Source organism: Hypomesus transpacificus, chromosome 19 (genome assembly GCF_021917145.1).
Source record: "Hypomesus transpacificus isolate Combined female chromosome 19, fHypTra1, whole genome shotgun sequence".
NCBI lineage: Eukaryota > Metazoa > Chordata > Actinopteri > Osmeriformes > Osmeridae > Hypomesus > Hypomesus transpacificus.
In genome coordinates this window covers 13,992,777-14,011,998 of record NC_061078.1, presented here as the reverse complement: position 1 = coordinate 14,011,998, position 19,222 = coordinate 13,992,777, and positions in this window count along the sequence as shown.

Here is a 19,222-nt window from a genome sequence, read left to right as displayed (position 1 = left end):
TTGTTTCTATTGCTTGCTTCATTTTGTGTAACTATAGCATTTTAACATTGTGCCAACCAACCCCATATTGTGTGCCAACCAACCCCGTGATGGGGCTGGTTGGCACAAATGCACAACATGATTTAAATCTCAAATCACCACATTTAAAACAAATATTTGTGTACTTGTAAACGTATTTAATTATGGCTTAGACCATAACGTTTCATTTGCTGCTGGTTAGAATATTCTATCATAAATTATGCCAGAGAAATATGGCAGTCAGTGAAAAGTGTGCCAACCAACCCCGGTCTCCCCTACTACATCGCGATTGCCCTTCTGTGTCCCTTTCCACCTGTCATCTCTCATTGAGTGTGATTAGGCGTCTCTCTATGAAAGCATCTTGTAAAAAATTAGTTTCCTTGTTTTGGCCCACAATACCAAACAACGCGATGTGTCGCTGACCATCTAGGCGTGTGTGGTAATCTGACGTTTTTAGATCGTTATGGGCATAGAAGCCGAATGGTCCTCTTTGTCGTGGTTTTGTGCTGTTGGTCATGTGGCTCTGATTTGGGATCCCGTCGTTGTATGCAGTTGGAGGAGACCGGTGCTCTCACCCCTCTCTGGAGCGCACAAAGCCGTGTGTGTCAAAGCTCTGTCTGTTACCGTGTACCGATGACAGAAGCTCTCTGGGTCTGTCCATTATTCAACATGTCCACACAGACATTTAATGTAGCCTATGTGCTGTAGCAGGCCTGCTGTTTGAGGGACCAAAGCTATGGACTCATTGTTAATTATAAAAGTATAGCCAATATAAACATTTCGAAATATAGGCTATTGGAATATCGGTTAGCTTACTTTATTTAGCAATAACCGTAACAAAATCACATAGGGCATATCTTATACGCTACTGTAATTTATGTACGAAAATGCAAATAGCTAATTGTTTTTTTTTTTTTACCTGAACTTCAAGTCCTTCTTGGTCTCTCGTTTAATGTGTTACGCGTATATATGTTCATCACAACGTATGTAGATACGAATTTGTATAAAAGCTATGTTTTTTTGTGTTTGTTTGTTTTTTGTTTTTGTTTTTTTTCTTACCTGAAGAGAAATTTAACAGTTGAACCCCAAACTGTTCAATGGGTTGATGAGGCCGCGCCAGACGGACCGAGGCTTGCTCCAGGCAGGTTCAGATACATTTTTGACTTGTTTTTGCAGGGGTAAAAGAGAGACATCTGCACCGCTTTACAACACAGAGACGATGATTGTCCCCTCACATCAGATATGGTTTCTCAACACCTCTTTGTGTTCATAGCGTTTGAGCTGAGTGTGGTGTACGCAAAAACAAACCTCTAAAATCAAGCTAAATCCAATGTTCTCCCATGAGTGTGATGGGTGAATAAATGTATTCATATTTGTTTTTGCCTATAATACCCACCACATATAAACACACACACACACACACGTCTCTATAACCTATATCAACATTTCAATGTCTGTATAAATGACAACTAAACAAGTAACATCCTAAATTCTCACCCCACAAACGAACGTCTTACTACTATAAATAATGCTTGATAAAGCCAGACTGCTAGCAGGACGGCCTGGGTGAATAGAAAAGATCACCGGGCCAGATTGATATCCCACATTATTTATCATGTAAATGAACCAGACTGACCATACGGACGCAAGGGATATCTGTCCTCCAACGTCATAAACTTTGTGTCACAGTCTGTTACCAAAAACTAGGCTATAGGTCCTGCTCCCAGTTCTGTTGGTATCCTGAGTAGTTATTTAGATCAGCGTTTCTCTTTTTGTGCCACGTTGCAAGTTTACTGATTCTTTGATCATTTGGTTATGAATGATGTGAACTAAAATAAGATTTTGGGAGAACATACGTTATATTTTCGTTTGCATAATAGCCAACACATAAACCTTGCCTGTTGTTAACATAATCAGCTTCGAATAACGAATTGCAAATTAATCGACATTTTCTTGTTTGTGGGAAATGGGCAATGGGATTTATTTCGATAAATATGAAAGTATTTTCCCTATCAATTAACGATCTTAAATAATTAGGCTAATGTGAAATTAATATGCAAGAGAGGTATATCACACAAAACAAGTTTCTTTTTAAGCAAATGTTTATGCACAATTGATGTTAAAATAACTCCAAAGTATCACAATTATTACCACAAATCATGTGTTTTACAGAAAAACTCATATTATGTAAAACTTTCACTCATACTGTTACTGTTTTCATACTCACAGAGACATAAAATACCTTGCAACATATAACAGCAATAGTTGGCTGGCACCAATACATGAACAGCATAGTAACAGGTCAAGCTTTGGTCATGCACGTTACAAAGAAAACAAAATCAAATTAATTCTGCACTTTTTTTTCTGAGCGTGTGCTGCATTTTTCTCATGATATTCAGTAGAATTTGATTTGAGGATTTGATTGTTCACATTACATGAGCTATTTATGAAGACGTGTCAAGTTATGCGAAAATATGATTCGAAATATGTATTTAGTGTAAATGTAAACATCCCATCTAATAGGCTACTGATAATGTTTTTATAGGGGGAAAGTGAGATTGCGAACTAACGGATGAAATATTCACATTGCATCACAGTTTAACAAACACCAGGCTGTGGCACATATCGACTAACTCAGGGTTAACAGTTCAATGCAAAATAACCTCAACACGAAGAAGATGCTTTCATAAAGATTCGGACAGAGTGGTGCATTCAAGAGGAACATGTTTAAATAATGACTAAAATGTAATATATTCATCTACACTTGAGTGTAAGACACCCTCCATAAATTATGGGATAGGGGCACCCTTCACTCGAATTTTAAAAAGAGACATCATTTCCACATCTGTCTGGCGCTGAAAAAAGGGTCTATAATGTCTACAGACAATAATTGTTTTCTTCATGCAATTGTATTGTGCAGATAAAGTCAAGTCTCTGTTGTATATTGTCTCAAGGGTTGTAATATGTAGTTCTAAAATATATTTTTTGTCTCCGATTTTGCATAGATTAAATGGGTTAAATAAATTAAATTAAGAGATAGATAAAACAGGTAATACATTTAATAATGGAAGACATATCGTTTTTATTTGTTTGATAGGTTTTATTAACGTTGTTATTCTGTGTTCATTAAAGTTCTTATTTATACTTTAAAATTTGAGGTTTGAATTTTACGCATGCGTCAAAGGATGGCGGCAGTGGGCTTTCTTATCTGTTACATTTATCATATGTTTTAACATGTATGTATTTGAATTATGAGTATTGTGGCCATTCCCTCTTCAACGCAGTTTGGGCCACGGAGTACCTTGACTAATGCACACGCTGACAATAAGCAAATGTTGAATGGGTCTTGGGATCCGATGGCATGGGCAAGTATGGTGGCACACAGGTGGGCATCGGCAATGACAAGGGGATCCGGGGGGCGCAGGGCTCTGTGAGGCAGGTTCATGTGCTCCTTGATCCCCGTGGTCAGAGTGAACATAAGAGGGCGCTCCCATTGCACCTGGTAGCATGTAATGCCCCATTCACCCCAGGCTCAGGGCCGGACAAAAGCCGATGACTGACTAAAACCCTTGAGGGACACTTAGCTTGTTCTAGAAGTGTAAAAAATGCAACCCAAAAATATGACACTTTTTGTGCAAGCTTTAGAGTACCTTTTAAATGTGACACTTAGGGAAGATAATTCATATTTATAATTTGTATTTATTTAGCCTTTTTGTTTGAACTTGGTTAGTTTCCTGCTAAGATTTCATTTGTTAGACTAGCCTGCTTATACACGTATATTATATAGCCTACTTATACAATATTTACTAAGGTGGTGGTTGTTCGTCACCCAATCAGCATACGATTGATGTTTTGTCCACCTAACTTTTCGTGCGACAATAAAACCATGTACTCCTCTGTTTACCTAAACATTGGTGAAGTGGCCTGGCTTGCCTTATAGATTACTATAATCGTATTAATCCCCCAAAATCTTATGACTGAAATGTTCATTATCCCTTTATAAAGTTAAGCGTCTATTCTAAACAGCAGCTTTTATCTTTAAATGCTTTATCCAGCTCTCATTTCCTCTCCGTTCCCTTTTGTGCTTTGTTATTCTAGGATGGCACGCGCATAAGGTTAGGATAAACACACATACACACACACACGCACACAAACACACGCACGCACACGCACACACACACACACACACACACACACATTCATGATCTGAACCTAAATCAAAATGCTGCACTAAGTATGGAATAGTGTACAAGGAGAACCCGCATGTAATGTACTCCAACATGTTGCAAAGCGTCCATATGTTCTTGTGTGAATAGAATGTTTTGTATCTTGCACAGCTCTGTCTTGGTCAAGCGTCAAGCGTTTTCAAGCGCCCCAAATAATAGAGTGAACATTCTAAGCTACTTCAGCTTTTCTTTGTCATATCCACGGGCTGTCATACAGGTTGTGTTGAATTCGTGATGCCACTTATCGATGCAGACCCATTGAGGTTGGCACGTGGGCAGTTATCATTCCCACAGAGGGACGCAATTGAATGCGAATAAGCCTAATACAAAGGCTGGTGAGCTGTCAAGACTCTTTTTTGAGAGGAAGTGGGGAGGAGGGGGGGGGGGGATCCGCTTCTAATTTGTATTTTTTTAACGCTCTCTTTTCCAGAAAATTCCAGAGACAATGCAGTGTCTGCTATACATGGTATAGTATGCATGCAAATGTATGCATTTCAAATGGTTTGGCTATATAACAACAAAGTGTTTCCGATGTGGCTCCCTTAGCCCCAATCACACACAGCTCTTTATTATCTCACTGCCCCTCTAACTTCTCTTGCACTCTATTTTCTACCCATTCATTTTTACAATCTCTCCTTCCCGAGAGAGTCGACACATCGCAAATCCTGGAGATCCTTTCTGTCTGCCTCTCACACAGCAAAATATGACCGAGGCATGCTAGCGACTCTCGGGCTTTTCAGCAGGTGACATGCTAAGCAGACTTCGGTGCAGTGATGATATGTGCACACACACGCGCACACACCGTTTTGGTTTGCATCAGACATGCATCAGACATTGTCGCTTTTCGGTTATAATAGTTGAGATGGGAGAATGGTGTGTGGCTAACCTAGGAGACTGTTTCTTACAGTTGTCAATTATCTGATATATGCAGGCAAACTGCATCTATCGTCTATAGGCTACAGCTTTCCAGTTTGACAGTCATCCCTAACCTGCAACGCATATCAGAGCTAGGACCAAATTAAGACTTCAACAGCGTGACAAACTAAACATTCAAATACAAATATAAAAAATACTATTTTGTAATCATTCTTCATATTAGAATATTCCTATAGGACACACTGCATTATCCGAGTTTTTTAAAGGTGCTATTCCATCAAAGGCAAATCATGCACTGCAATCTGATACCGTAAAAGGATGCCCATCATGATAAACCCCTATTTTTACATTTTTATTTGATCCGTACTTGAATTGGACACACTCTCTTGATATTTTTTAACTTTAAGTATTGTCATATATATACATTAATTGCATAGGACATTGTTCTAGTCTTTATAAATTAACTTTCTAAACTCAAACTCACACTTCTGCATTCACAAAAATTGTATAATATTCATGTTACTTCAATAAACACATTATGTAATCAATGAAGCGGGTTAGCTGTATGTGGACTGGGGCCCTCGGAGCTGTTGGCACAGAACGCTTGAATACTAAGAGTGAGGGATTGTCCATTTCTTTACAGAGAATCAACAATGGAATTATCATGACAAAGAGCAGCAGGATAGGCTAAAAGGTTTATTCTAAAACTACAACATTTCCCTTTGGAGGAAACGGAACGTTCTAGTGACCATCTATAAGAGGCGAAATGTTTTGGGGGGTAAAGTGAAAGGGAAAAAAGCAAACCTGGAGAACCTCAGCGATCCATACTACAGTTGTTAGTATTGATCAAATGTCACCTCTTTGAACGCAGGCGTTAGGAAGTTTCCCCATTTATCAGAAATCATTTCAAAATGCAACTTCATAAATGACCATAATGCCCATCCTATCTTAAATATTTTAAATGTTTGTTTTCATTACAATAATTGACATATAGTGAAATACCAAGCCCACTCAGTTCAACATAGATACAACAAGATAACTACAGTAATGCTGGTTCGCCAATTGAATGGTGCAATGTATATGAATCACAATAAGAAGGGGTTTAGAAATGTATCATAACACATGTCTTTCAGTACATGTTAGCTCATTTATAATTTTGAGTTTTACCAGTATAGGCCAATGTAGGGTTGCGTTCCATGTACCCCTCACTCCAGTCAAAGTATTTTGTCGCTATGTCGTTCGCCAAGTTTGTTTTAAAAACATATGTAAAAAATAAAATAAAAGCGCTGAGCTACATTCATTTGGCTACACACATAGACCTTCATCACAAAATGCATGCAAAAATATAGGCTATATGTATATTTATATAACGTATATCTGTCATGTAGTTGGACCTGGTCCTGTTATCCCAACCCACCACATAGCTGGTTTCACATATTCAACGTCAAATCACTAAATCCAAGCAAAGCATGCACATTCCTTTCAAATATATAAAGAAATATGGCTATGCTCAAAAACAGAAAATACAAATAACACTGGTATTTGCGTGCTTTATTGTTGTAAAATGAATGTAACTATACTATCTCCAGCTCTTCTCTCTTCTTATTTACCTAGCTCCCTCTCCCCAAACTATCATGGGACACAGCATCATCATATTCGGCTAAATCTCAGCTTCGCATACAGAATTTTCTTTTTCTGGTGCGAAAACATCCTATTTCATAATTGTAGTCATAATGTATTAACCTTGTTTACCCTATAATGTATGCATGCATTCTTTACGTGTTTCACCTATCGGTCTGTTTTAAGGCTGTTGGAAAAACTGTTTAGAGACATAGTAAAAAGTTTATTTTATGTTATATGGATTGTGTGATTCTGCCATAGTGTACAACAAGGGTTTAAAAAGTGAGTAACAACCAAGAGAGTAATTGTATCCGCGTGCTGTGTTTTTTTTTAACAAGTATAAATAAGTAAGCGGTAGACTAAAGAAGCATTTTCCGCGTCGAGGACTATAGTTAAAATGAATGAATTTGCTTTCAAATAATTAATTACGCATTCATATGGTTACTAACGTTGTCCCTTACATTACTGAATCGGACATTCATTCCTCGTCTGCTGTATTTCTAAACAAAGATTCGACATTGTCTGTAATAGGCTGTTCATTCACTTACTAAAGTATCTCAAACTTAGCCAATCTCTCTGTGCATCCTCGCTACGCTAGGCTACTGTCGAAAGTAACATTAAGTTCAAATAAATAAAATATCTTCACATTGGCGATTATTGTCTTTCAGTATAAAAAACGATATCTCATTAAAATTAGAAATGTGGGCTATGTGAAAAAATATCTAAAACAAAAAAAGAACTGACAAAATGCAGGAAAGTGCGCATCGCCTGCTGCGGAGCTGGTGTCTGCTTCAGTATTAACTTTCGCTGTCTTCTTTCTAATCAAACTCTTACTTTCCGCTGTACTTAATTCCATATTTTCAATTCCTGATCATTACTTTCCTCTTTTTCTTCTTCCATCTATCCATCCATCCCTCCCTCCCTCCTCTTTCTCCCTCCCTCCCTCTCTCTCTCCCGAGCTCTCTCCTTTGCTGAATCTTATTGATCCAGAAGGTGGCTAATTAGCCCTTCCCGTCGTGCCTGTGTAATGAAGCACATGCGCACTGAATTAATCACAGCCATTTTTTGCAGGAAACTAATTAGCAGGAATAAAGATCCAAAGAGTTTTTTTCTTTTCAATCATCAGATCTCACTTTCACCTCTTCCTCGCTCCCTCCAACACAAGACTCATCGCCTGCTTTGCATCCAAATTATTTTTATATTGCCTTTACAACTAATACTTGGTTTTTTACACTCCGCAACAACAATGATCTTTCTTTTGCCATCCTAAACGCAACTGACCAAAAGGGACTGCCTTGATGGGATCTTTAGCCAAATCGTCTCTATACTGGATTAAAAAGCGAGGATCACAAAGCGGCAGCAAGAAATTGTAAGTTTAAACTTTGCGTTTCTCTCTTTTCCTCTCTCTGTGTTTCTACGATTAGATTATTTTCACTTTTTGTACTAGGCTTTACCGAGTCGCTTTCTTATCCCTCCTATGCGTAACGGTATTCGAATATTCTCATACTATGAGAAATGACAGGCGATCACAGTAGTGTTCATGCATGTAGTTTAGTTTATTCTCGATTTTATTCGTATCGTTACCTGTGTTTACATCTGCGTTCGTCCTCGTTCTCCTCATGACTGGAAGAAAAGAAATGGGCAAGACAGCGATTCCTCTCCGAGCAGTAGACCACAAAAACATGGATTTAACACAGATTTGTACATTTCGATGGAACGACAGAAGTCAGGGAGGGATTTTTGGTGTCAAGAAACATGTTTTAGGGACAATTGCGAAATGAAAGGGTTGTGTTCAGCAGACGAAAGATAACGGGAGTAGCACTTGAGCGCAGCCAGGAAAGGCGCACGTAGTCCAGCCTGTGGGTCCGTGTAGGTCCGGCGAAGGGGAAACATCGCCCGTCCTCTTGTTTTGACATATATGCCACTTGGCCGGTCCGCTGTTTTCAGCACCGTCATGGGCTTATAAAATCCTTTATGATAAGCACAATTTTCACTCTTCGAGTCGTCTCTGTGTATTTCCCTCCGCCCCGATTTAGGCTACGTCTCAGTTCCTCTAGTTTTCTCTCTCTCTCTCCCCACTTTGTCCATCTTTTCTTTTATTTTACGTTCCTGTTTGCTTCTTTGAAGCGTAGTTAAAGTCGATTCTTGTTGATTCCCTGACGGAGTCACATGCAAATCGATCGGCATGTGTGTGTGTTTTGTGAGTGTAGTGTGTTTGGAAACGGAGCCCCGGGTCTCCTTCATGACAAGAGCGGATCAGACCTCGGGTACGGCGGAGCCCTTAGCCGAGGCTGAGTTTGTTCTAAGGGCTGGTGATAATAAGGCATTGCGATCCCAGAATGGGTTTTAGGGTAGATAACTACAACGACTGGTTACATGTGTATGGATTTTCATACAATAGCAAGGATCTGTAATAAATATGTTACAATTTGACTTGCCTATTTAGAAAACAATCACGATTGGCTACAAGACAACAAACATTAATCATGGAACTTAATATCCATTGTTCAGCTTAGGCTACTTTTACCCCTCATTCATTAAAAAAAAAAACTAGGCTACGTAAAGATATGTTCTACGTTTTTCAAGTAATGTGTTACAGACTAGCCTGAGCAAACAGCAACAAATAGGCTAAATCAACTTTTAGTGCATAGTTGTCAAAAAACAACAACAATGCCGCGATAGACGCCGGATTGAATACAAAATAGGGGTACGATTACTGCATTTCATCATAAGGTATCTGCATTAACCCTTTTCTTCACTGAGAAAGCTAAAATAAAGCAGCAAAGCAAAGCGGGCCAAATAGGCTTCAGAATATCGCTAGTCCTTTTGAGAGACGGACAGATAGACAGGAAAAAGCGGAAATGCTATCGACCCCGACGCTTAGGACTCAGAAACAGCGCAAGGAGATACAAAAAAGTATACAAAACACTAAACACATAGGCGAAATGAAAGTCGGAAGCAGGGTAAAAGAACGAGGCAGCCCGACGAGTTTTCGCGACGAGAGACGGGAACGAAAAACGTTTTGCTAGCTGCTGAGGCAGGGATGTGCAGGGTTGGGGTAGAAAGAGAGGGGGAGGTTGAGAGGCTGGGGGTCAGACGGCAAGAAACAGGGGAGCAGGGGTCACCGAGTGAGTGTAAGAGAGATAAAAAAGAAAGAAGGAAAACCCTACACAAACAGCGGAGGGAAGGCAGTGAGAGAATCAGACTGGGGGAGAGTAGTTGGGTAGGGGGGTTATGTTTAGGGGTCACACAAAGCAGAGCCCAGATATTGTGGGGGTCAGCAACTGCTAGATAAAGAATATGCCTCAGTTTAGTGAACGGGAGGTATGCACACAAAGCGCTATCCGACAGTGGCCTTTTACTCGGACGTAGAATAAAAAAAAGAAGTAGGTTTAGATAAATCGACTAGGGGAAAGGCAAAACGAGGAGGAAGAGGGGGTGTAGGGGGTGGAGGAGGATAGAAGGGGTCAGATAGCCATGGGCCATAAAGAAGAAATCAGGGAAGAGGTCAGAAAAACAGATAGGAAAGACCTTAAAGACGTGTCTCAACTAGTAGGACCACTAGCTTTTAGCATATATCACCCAGACTAGCAGTCATGTTCACCATTACAGAGGACATGCCTGCTTGACTGTTTGTTATGTTTACATGTTTTACTTAACATAAGAAGTACAATGTCATCTCATAAGTCATGTGCATCGTGGACTGGAGACCATTGTTGTTAAGTAGAGAAAAAAACAAAAATGTCTTTACTGTTCCATGCATCTTTTTGTTACGTATTTATGCCTATTAAACATTTTGGGATAATTACAGACATGGCTGAGCGAAATGAACATAGCCCAGTACAAGTGCTGTAGTACAGGACTCTCTCTCTCATCATCTCCCTCTCCCTCCTCTCTCACTGTCTGTCCTTCTCCGTTACAAAACAAAGACTGCAAAGGCTGTGTGTCAGACCACTTGCTCTCACAAGACTCCTGGATCCGATAGCATGAGAAAGCTTTTGTAGACATTTTACATTTGAATTTTAAAAGTGATAGAAATGTTAATGCTGCAGTTAAGGATGATTTCGAAGCATTTTTGTTACCATTCATTGTGTAATTTGGTTACTACAATATATATGTTGATCTTCAACGCTATTCACGGTACCAGATATGCTTTGATGGAGATTGATAGATGATGATTTTTTGAGGTTGCAGACTATGAGAATCACATAAGGTATATTGTACATGTTTGGTTTTGTACAGTGTGTGTGTGTGTGTGTGTGTGTGTGTGTGCGTGTGTTTTTGGCTTTGCTTAGTGTATGACTGTGTGTGATGTGTATTTTGTTTAAGGGCATTGTGGGTTGTGTAGTTTGGTGTCACGAGGGAGTATGTTTTTACCATACATTGAGTTCACTGAAGATGATGGTAAATACAGAACTGTGTAAATCGTCAACTCGTTAGCACAGGCCAGGGATGTGTTTTCGATTCACTAATCCTTGACAGGAGGTGGAGAGACTCATAGCATGATCCCCTATTTGCATATTTTGCAATTATTATCTTCATATTTTTTACATATCATAGATTTTTTTTTTTTTTGATAATCAGATACGTTCTGATGTTTTTTGAAACCTTTTCCCAAATCTTTGTGTACATATTTTGCAAAAAACTTTTTTTGTCATAGACAATATCAGTGTACAGTTTTTTTTTTACAGTCGAATAGTGTGCTCACTAAAGAAGAATGTTTTGTGTGTTCTATTCTATAAACAATATTGATGGTGAAATGGAACAGAGACTTAGACATAGTAATAGCAAACACATTAATGTCCTTGCCTTGTTGTCATAGCCATCGTTCCTAACAACATTAGCACGGAGTGTTCAGTATGTTAAGGGGCTGGTTGGACTGCATCTCCTGTTTCAGTGGGGATGTGCGGTAGTCACCCTGGTCTCCACTGTCCCTCCTCTACCCCTGTGATACTACCTACATTATCACTGTCCTCACGTTCATAAGCATATTTGATGACTAATGACTCTTGAGTGGCCATATCCCTTTAGAGGATTTGATTGGATGGAAATGTGAATGGTGGTGTGTAGGACCGGTGTTGAGATAAAGAGGATAGTTCTTGTCGCTGATGGACATGGTTACTTGGTTACGGGGAAGCATAGTGGAGGGGGAGACATCGCCCCTGGTCGTCTACTACCCCCCTCCTTCACCCTCCACCGTTTCTATCCCTCCCTCTGCCCTCTCTCTCTCGCTCTCGCTCTCGCTCTCTCTCGCTTGATCCCTCCCTCGTCTGAGCGCTGGCACCCCAGGGAAGCCCACCTCCATGTGCCCAGTCAGAGGGAGCCCTCTCTGGGCTGACCGTGGACCGCTAAGGGGCAGGCAACGCATGGGCTAGCACGGTTTGTGCACATCTGAGGCCTGGCCGCCAAAGGAAGTCTAACACAAACAGTAGCTCCCCAACATTTTTTATATGCATACCTGTTGAGGTATTCATTACTGTAATATAGATTATGGAATTATAGTTACAGAAATGTGTGATAATATTAAAATAAAATTAGATTAAATTAAACAAATAACAAAATATTTACATATTATAATTATTTTGATTAAAAGAATAAAGATGTTCTTATTTGTAATGTTATTCTGCTCTGTAACTGCTCAACATTATGTATCTGTAAACTGTAGTATTTTTTAATATGTAAACATTTGAGTAGTATTTTTTCTTTCCTTTGTGGAAGCTACCGAAATTATACATCAAGAGTTTTCTATTGATTCCAGAGTAAAAGGGAAAAAGACAGAAATAGAGAGACGGCAAACGACTACCACCATTTGCTGTAGGGCTGTTTTGAAATGAGTCAAGCAGCCACCGTGGCTCTGATTCCAGATGATGGTTTTGAATATGCACGCTTGTGCAGCTAGGACCTGTTCTTCCAGTTGTCCTGCAGCCCAGGCCACTGGCGAACGTGTCAGCTGTGTCATCAAGCACCAGGCAGGAGGGAAAGGGGGCCCCGGGCTGTGAAAGGGGAGGGAGGGAAGCTTGGAGATGGCAGCGATACTCAGGTGTGTGTGTGCGTTTGGTTTGTGGATGTCTGTGTCAAAGACAGAGGTAGAGTGTGTGTGTGTGTACGTGTACAGTACTCTACCTGGTCTCAGCTCTCAGCAGCCCCCAAACGCCACGAGGGCTCTTCCCTGCCAGCAGAAAGCAATTTTTTTTGGTACATTTCCCCTCCCTGTCCTCTTTCAGAGCTCTTGTTCTGGCTGTCGTTCTTTTATCTCCTTGAAGTGAAGTTGGCAGGAATTTCTGTGGTTTGCTGTTTCACAATATGTTATCGTGTTAACAATCTCTAAATCATAGTGATAGGATAGATTTACGATTGTGTGTGTGTGTGTGTGTGTGTGTGTGTGCGTGTGTACACTCCTTTCAATTACATTTTTTCTAGGTTGGGGTGGCTGTCTCACGCCCTCACACCAAGGGAATATTGGACGTTTAAAAGGATATTTTAATCTCGTTTATTGCATTGCCACCTGGGACAAATCTTCAAAACAGAAAACAAAGCAGCCATCATTTTTGTACAAACGGCTCAACGGGCGGTTGGAAAGGGGAGAAACAGATAAACATAGTTTGGGCTTTGAGAAGGAAGGAGACAGCATGGCCTAAGACCTGTTATCTTTGTGTCAGTTGAATTCCCCATTTTGAGTGGGAACACCTCTCTGAATGTAATTACTATGGAAGACAGGTAGGCCTGCAGCATCACGCCAAAACAAAAGTTTCTATTCATCAGTGTGGAGTGATGTAGCACGAGTAGATTTGCATACAGCCGAACTGGATATGCATGCTTTGTGACCAGTGTGTTCTGCAGTGACAGTGTTGAGTCAAGGATCGCAGGGTCGTGGTATATACCAGCCGCTAGAGGAGTTGTAGCATCGCAGGTGTGTGTGTGTGTAGCAGTAGGCGCCGGTGCTCACTGGGCAGACAGGCGGTGGCGTGCGTACGCACACACGCATGCCGACAAGACGGCGGCGTCGGGGAGTGCAAAGGGGGCTAGACGCGTTGATCCGTGCAGCCCCCCAGCTCCCCTCCTCTCTGCCCCCCCCACACACACCACCGCCTCCCCCCTCTCTCTCCCCCCCCCCAGCCCGCCAGTCCAGCTCTTCTCCTGGACCCCGGGGGCCAGCATTCCTCCCTCCTCGCTGGCGCTTATCATCACAAAGGACAGAATGCATAAAACATGGTGGACACACAGACCGAGGCAGGCCAGGTCGCCTTTCTTTCCCAACACTGAGCCCTGGAACAATACATGGGGCCCTCTGGCCTGTGACTCTGACGACGCGCGCTCGCCGTCTTTTCATCGTCCTCCTCTCTCTCTTTGTCGAGCTTCTTCCTCTTCCTCGGCGTCCCTGTGCTCCATGGAGCGATCACGCTCCACATATTGTAATGTTTGCTACGGCGTGTCTATCGGTGATATGCTTTTGTTAGTGTTCGAGAAATGTGCATTATGTAACTGAAACAGTGGTATTAAAAATGCACGGAGTGAGACTCGAGTGTGTGTGTGTGCGTGTGGATATGTGTGGATATGTGTGGATATGTGTGTGTGTGTGTGTCAAGTTAGGGACTAGAGATCCATACTTTGTCCATGCAGATTTTTCTTTATTAATAACACTTTTAGGATACAGTATATTTTTCTAAAGCTAAGCAAAGATAATCAAACTAAACAAAAAACAATATGATAATTGTATATATTTTTTATAGAATGTAGTTTTTATATTTTGGAGTAATTTAATTAAAATACATTTCAGTATTTTACCTTGCTCATACAGATGGTATGGGTAGATTATTTGCGCTTAAATAAAATAAAGCACCGCAATGCGATCCGAAGAAATGAATCCTGTTGAAGCCGTCAAGTCAGGTGACATAGAACATCAGCCATCAGCCAATCTCATTTTTCCCTTTGACATTTTCTGACTAGCTCACCACACAATTCATTATCAAGGTCTGCATTACCTGTGTGTACGCATTATAGGCTAGTATCCTTTCCGTTTGTGTGTGTGTGTGTGTGTGTGAGCCTGCTAGCGTCTCAGATGCAGCGTTAGCTCTATTTGTTGGTCAGTGGGCCGGGGCCGGGCAGAGGCGGAGGCTGGGGCTGAGGCAGAGGCTGGGGCTAGGAGTGAGGACACATAAAGAGCTGTGTGGTAGTCTGAGTCTGGGAGACTCCCCAGCCCCTTCTGTAGTTACGTAACAGTCTCCAAATGTCTCCCAATATTTAGGCCGATAATTTTTTTTCTGGAATGTTTTTGTGTATGTGTATTTTATTAGAGTTGACAGAGCGGTTTAATCCTTGTTTTGTTTATTACATATTTAATATTTTACAAAAATTAAGAAATGCATCTTCTTTTCATAAAATGTAATATGTTGATGTTATTTTATTTATTTTATATATATTGAGTTTTGTTTGCGTTCTGTGTGATTTGGGGACTTTTGAGTGAGAATTGGGGCGTTTTTACAGTACATTTTCTGTGTGATGCGGTGGTCCTGCTTTAGCAGTGGTTGTGTGTCTGGGTCCTGGTTCTGTGATGCGCTGTGGGTGTGTGTGTGTGTGTGTGTGTGCATGCTGTGCAGTAGGAATGCAGCTTGGGGATGTGTAGGACCCCAGCAAGCCTATGGCACTTCCTCTCTGTGTACCTCGCAGCTTATCCTCCTCAGGATTAGAGAGAGAAGAAAAGAAAAGAGGGATTGGTGGAGCCCTACTCTACCTCTCTTGCCCCCTCTCTTTTCCTCGTTCAGTGCAGGCCCCCCCCCCCCCCCCAAAAAAAAGACATTGAACAAAAAGCGTGATTCACTTGCAAATGTGCGGCTGCTGTCCCCATGGGGCTGAGAATGAGAGCGAGAGAGCGATCGAGAGACTAAGAAACTGTTAGATGGAGGGCGCGATGGCAGCAACTATTCTCTCTAACCCCTTACATCCTAGAATACGGGACCGAGTCACCACCGTATGCTGATGTGACTCTAGCATCGACTATTTCGGTCTGACGCTGAGGAAAACACTACTCGGGAGCTATTCACATCCCTAGAATCTCATGGGCTTCGAGTGTGCACGTGACTAGAGTGCAGGTGTGTCAGTGTGTGTGGGTGTGACAGCCGCTATGGTCAGTGTATTATTTGTGACCTATTTGTCTCTCTGGGTCCGTCTGAGGTGGTCTGTCGTTGTTCCCCCCCGGTGCCCTAGGCGACGGCTGTGCTGGCTCGGCAGTGAAGGGGTTAAGAAGCAGGGATAGCCCTCTTTGTCTCTGCGGCCCTCTTTGCCATTGTTGTGGTGGAATTGAGCTCGTGGCACCTCACTTGACCACAGCAAAGCAATAAAATGGCCTCTAAGTGCTGCAGCCTCCCTAGCTCTCTGATGGCAGCTCTCCGCTGGGCTTTTGCCGCGCGCACACACACTCTTGTACACACGTATACACACACACACACTGTCACACACACACAACTGCATTCTCTCACACACACACACACACACACACACACACACTTGTCTTTTTCTACTGATAAATGTTACCTGTTAATTCTGAATCCTTTTTATAACAGCATAAGAATCATTTCAATGTTTAGTTATTTGCAAGTAGTCTGCACTGTAATAGACGTCTCACTATGCACACTAAAGCATGAAATTCATGTAATATTCATAAACATTTGAGGATTGGTATTTTGGGGTATTTTGGGGGTTTTTCTATCTTAAATCCTTTATTACATTACCACTCACGTAATCTATCCCCATAACTTACTATTTTTAGCTGTATTTATAGGTTTGAAAAGATTATACAAACACTAGTGCTGTAGTCTATATTACAACGAAGATTATAAAAAATCTACAAATGTGTTACTCGTTTTTTCATTTGACCATAGCCACCGTGTGCTTGTGTGTGTGTTTACGTGTGTGTGGCTAAATGTCAAGGCCAATGTAGGCTCCCTTTGTGCGTGTGTTCAGATATTAGGTCGTTGAGATCTGGTGTGCAGCCATTTTGGTGGCTTCTAAGGAACTCCGCTAATAGAATGCCTGAGGAAATTATTCCATTTGAGTTTGAGCTCACGTGTTTGGAAAGACACCTAGCATCTTGGAAAAAAAACGACAACAAAAACTCTATTAGAAGAAAACCTATACATCTCAACGATGGAATATGCACTCGTGTTTTTGTTGTTTAATCAGCACCGTTGATGGCAATGGCAGCCCTGGTCGAAAGTAATAACACAGTAATGTTATCATTAAGGGTGGGTTATTATTCTACATATGCTGGCAGGGGTGCTGGTTTTTTTATCGCACAGATTATTGTTTATGCCAAAGTGTTGTCCTATGCAGACATTATGATTAGAAAAATAAGAATTAAAGGATAAGTCTCTGTCGCTGTCTCATCTCATCAAATGAGCATCTAGATGTGTAACTGGGGCTGTCAGAGGCCCTTAGAAGAGGCTTTTGATTGGTCTGGGAGGGGGTGGGGGGTGGGGGGGGGGGTTAATAGGCACTGTCCTCTCCACCCGCCTTCCCCACCCCCTCCTGGGTGTAACCTGTTTCTGCCAGGTGTCCTACAGACTGCACCAGGCTGCAATTAAATCAACACTTCCTCAAAGCCACATCATTACACCTCCACATCGTCAGCTGAAAGGCGTCGGTCTGTCCTGTGTTTGCCCCCTCCTCCTCCTCCTCCCCTCCCTCTCCTCCCCCGCCATCCCTCACTCTCCCTGTCTCACTGTACCTAAAACAAATGCGCTCTCTCTCGTTTTCCCTGTGTTAAATGAACAAACAAGAGGACCTCAGAGTCTCATAATAAATTGATTAGAGTGAGGCAGACTCCCACACAGCAGCAGCGAGTACTGAAGCTGTGTGTCTGTGTTTGGCCCGAGGAGGGTGAGACGTAACCTCAGACATGCGTACATAAGCACAACAAGACACACACACATGCTAAGCTAATGGTAGACCTTCTGCGTCTGCGTCTCCCCCCCCCCCCCCACACACGCACACACCGATCTTCATTTTCTGTGTCCTGGCTAGCCAGGCTCTGGTCACTGTACGGGGGCTCTATGTAACCGCATCAGCGTCCAGCCCTTTTACATATTCAGCGCACCCTGCCGCCGCCATGATTGTTTGGTTTCCAGTTGAAGCTTCAGCGCCCCCTGCTCGGGGCTGTCACCGGGAGGGGAGGGGGCTGGGGGTTTGAGGGGGCAGGTCTCAGGGGACCGGCGAGGGGGTAGACGCCCCTGACAGAGCGGTGACCTCGGCTTTGTGACGTCACAGAGCCCGTCTGGCCGCCATGAAATTCATTTTCCCTTCTGTTTTCCAAATGAAGATCTATGGAGCCCTGGCTAGAATAATAGGCTAGCTGTGATATACGAAGGCATACCACGCTCGGAAATTTTCTGACACTCCCCATTCAGGCAAAAAAACGAACACAAAGGTCCATTTGTAGAAGTGATCCGAATACAACACGTGGTCTATGCGTGTGTGTGTTCATCGTTGGGTGGATGAATGACTAAGTGTGAATGGTTCTCCCTTTATTGTGTTTTTCAAATAAAAATGCTTTTTTTCTCTCTCTCTCTCTCTTTCCAGAAGACAGGATAAACCGGACCTTTTGTTTGAGGCAGGTTGAAACAAATAACTGGGAAGTATTGTTGTGTGAAGCTATGACTCCTGGCGTAGTCTGACCACATTGACTAGGGTCATGCAGAGGTTAGAGCAGGGCTGGGTGCTCACTGCCAGCATTCTTTCCCCGGTTAATTGTCAGGTGCACTGCTTTTGTGTTGAAACTCGTTCTTTTACGTCTCCTTTCTCTCTCTCTCTCTCTCTCTCTCTCTCTCTCTCTCTCTCTCTCTCTCTCTCTCTCTCTCTCTCTCTCTCTCTCTCTCTCTCGCTCTCTTAGTCTTACGCTGGCAATAGGAGATGTCTTCAGGCAATGTTTAAACAGGGTTTCCTTTGGTGTAATCCATAATCACCTGCGGTTGGTGAAAATCAAAAAAGAATTGCCACACAGCTCTGGCTTGCTAATTTGTGTAGCCTCTGTGCTGAAGCTTTGTGTGGTTTAAGTAGCCCAGGCCGTGTGTGTGTGTGGAAAGGTGCAGGAAGGACAGTGGATAGAAGTGGGCCTTGTTGTTATGAACGCTGGACGTGAGCCAGCTAGGTGTTCAGTCATGTTGGGTCCTGCCTCTTTGGGGAACAACAGACCACAACCCAGTTTGAGCCAAGCCCTCAATGCTACAATTAGCATTAGCATTAGCATACTATTATCTTCCTCTGGCAGAACCAGGGTCCTCTCAGAATCTTGAACTCTCAGCCCGGAGGAGGTGGGGGGGACGGGACAGGAAGTGCCCCCCTGTATGGTTGTCCTGTCCTGTGTTGATTAGCAGACCTCCGAGGCTCTGGCTCTCGTCGTCTCTCAGCAGCATGGCCAGTGTGTAGGTGACACAGTCTTTGTTTATACTGGAGAGGATGAGGGAGGGAGGGAGGGAGGGGAGGGAGGG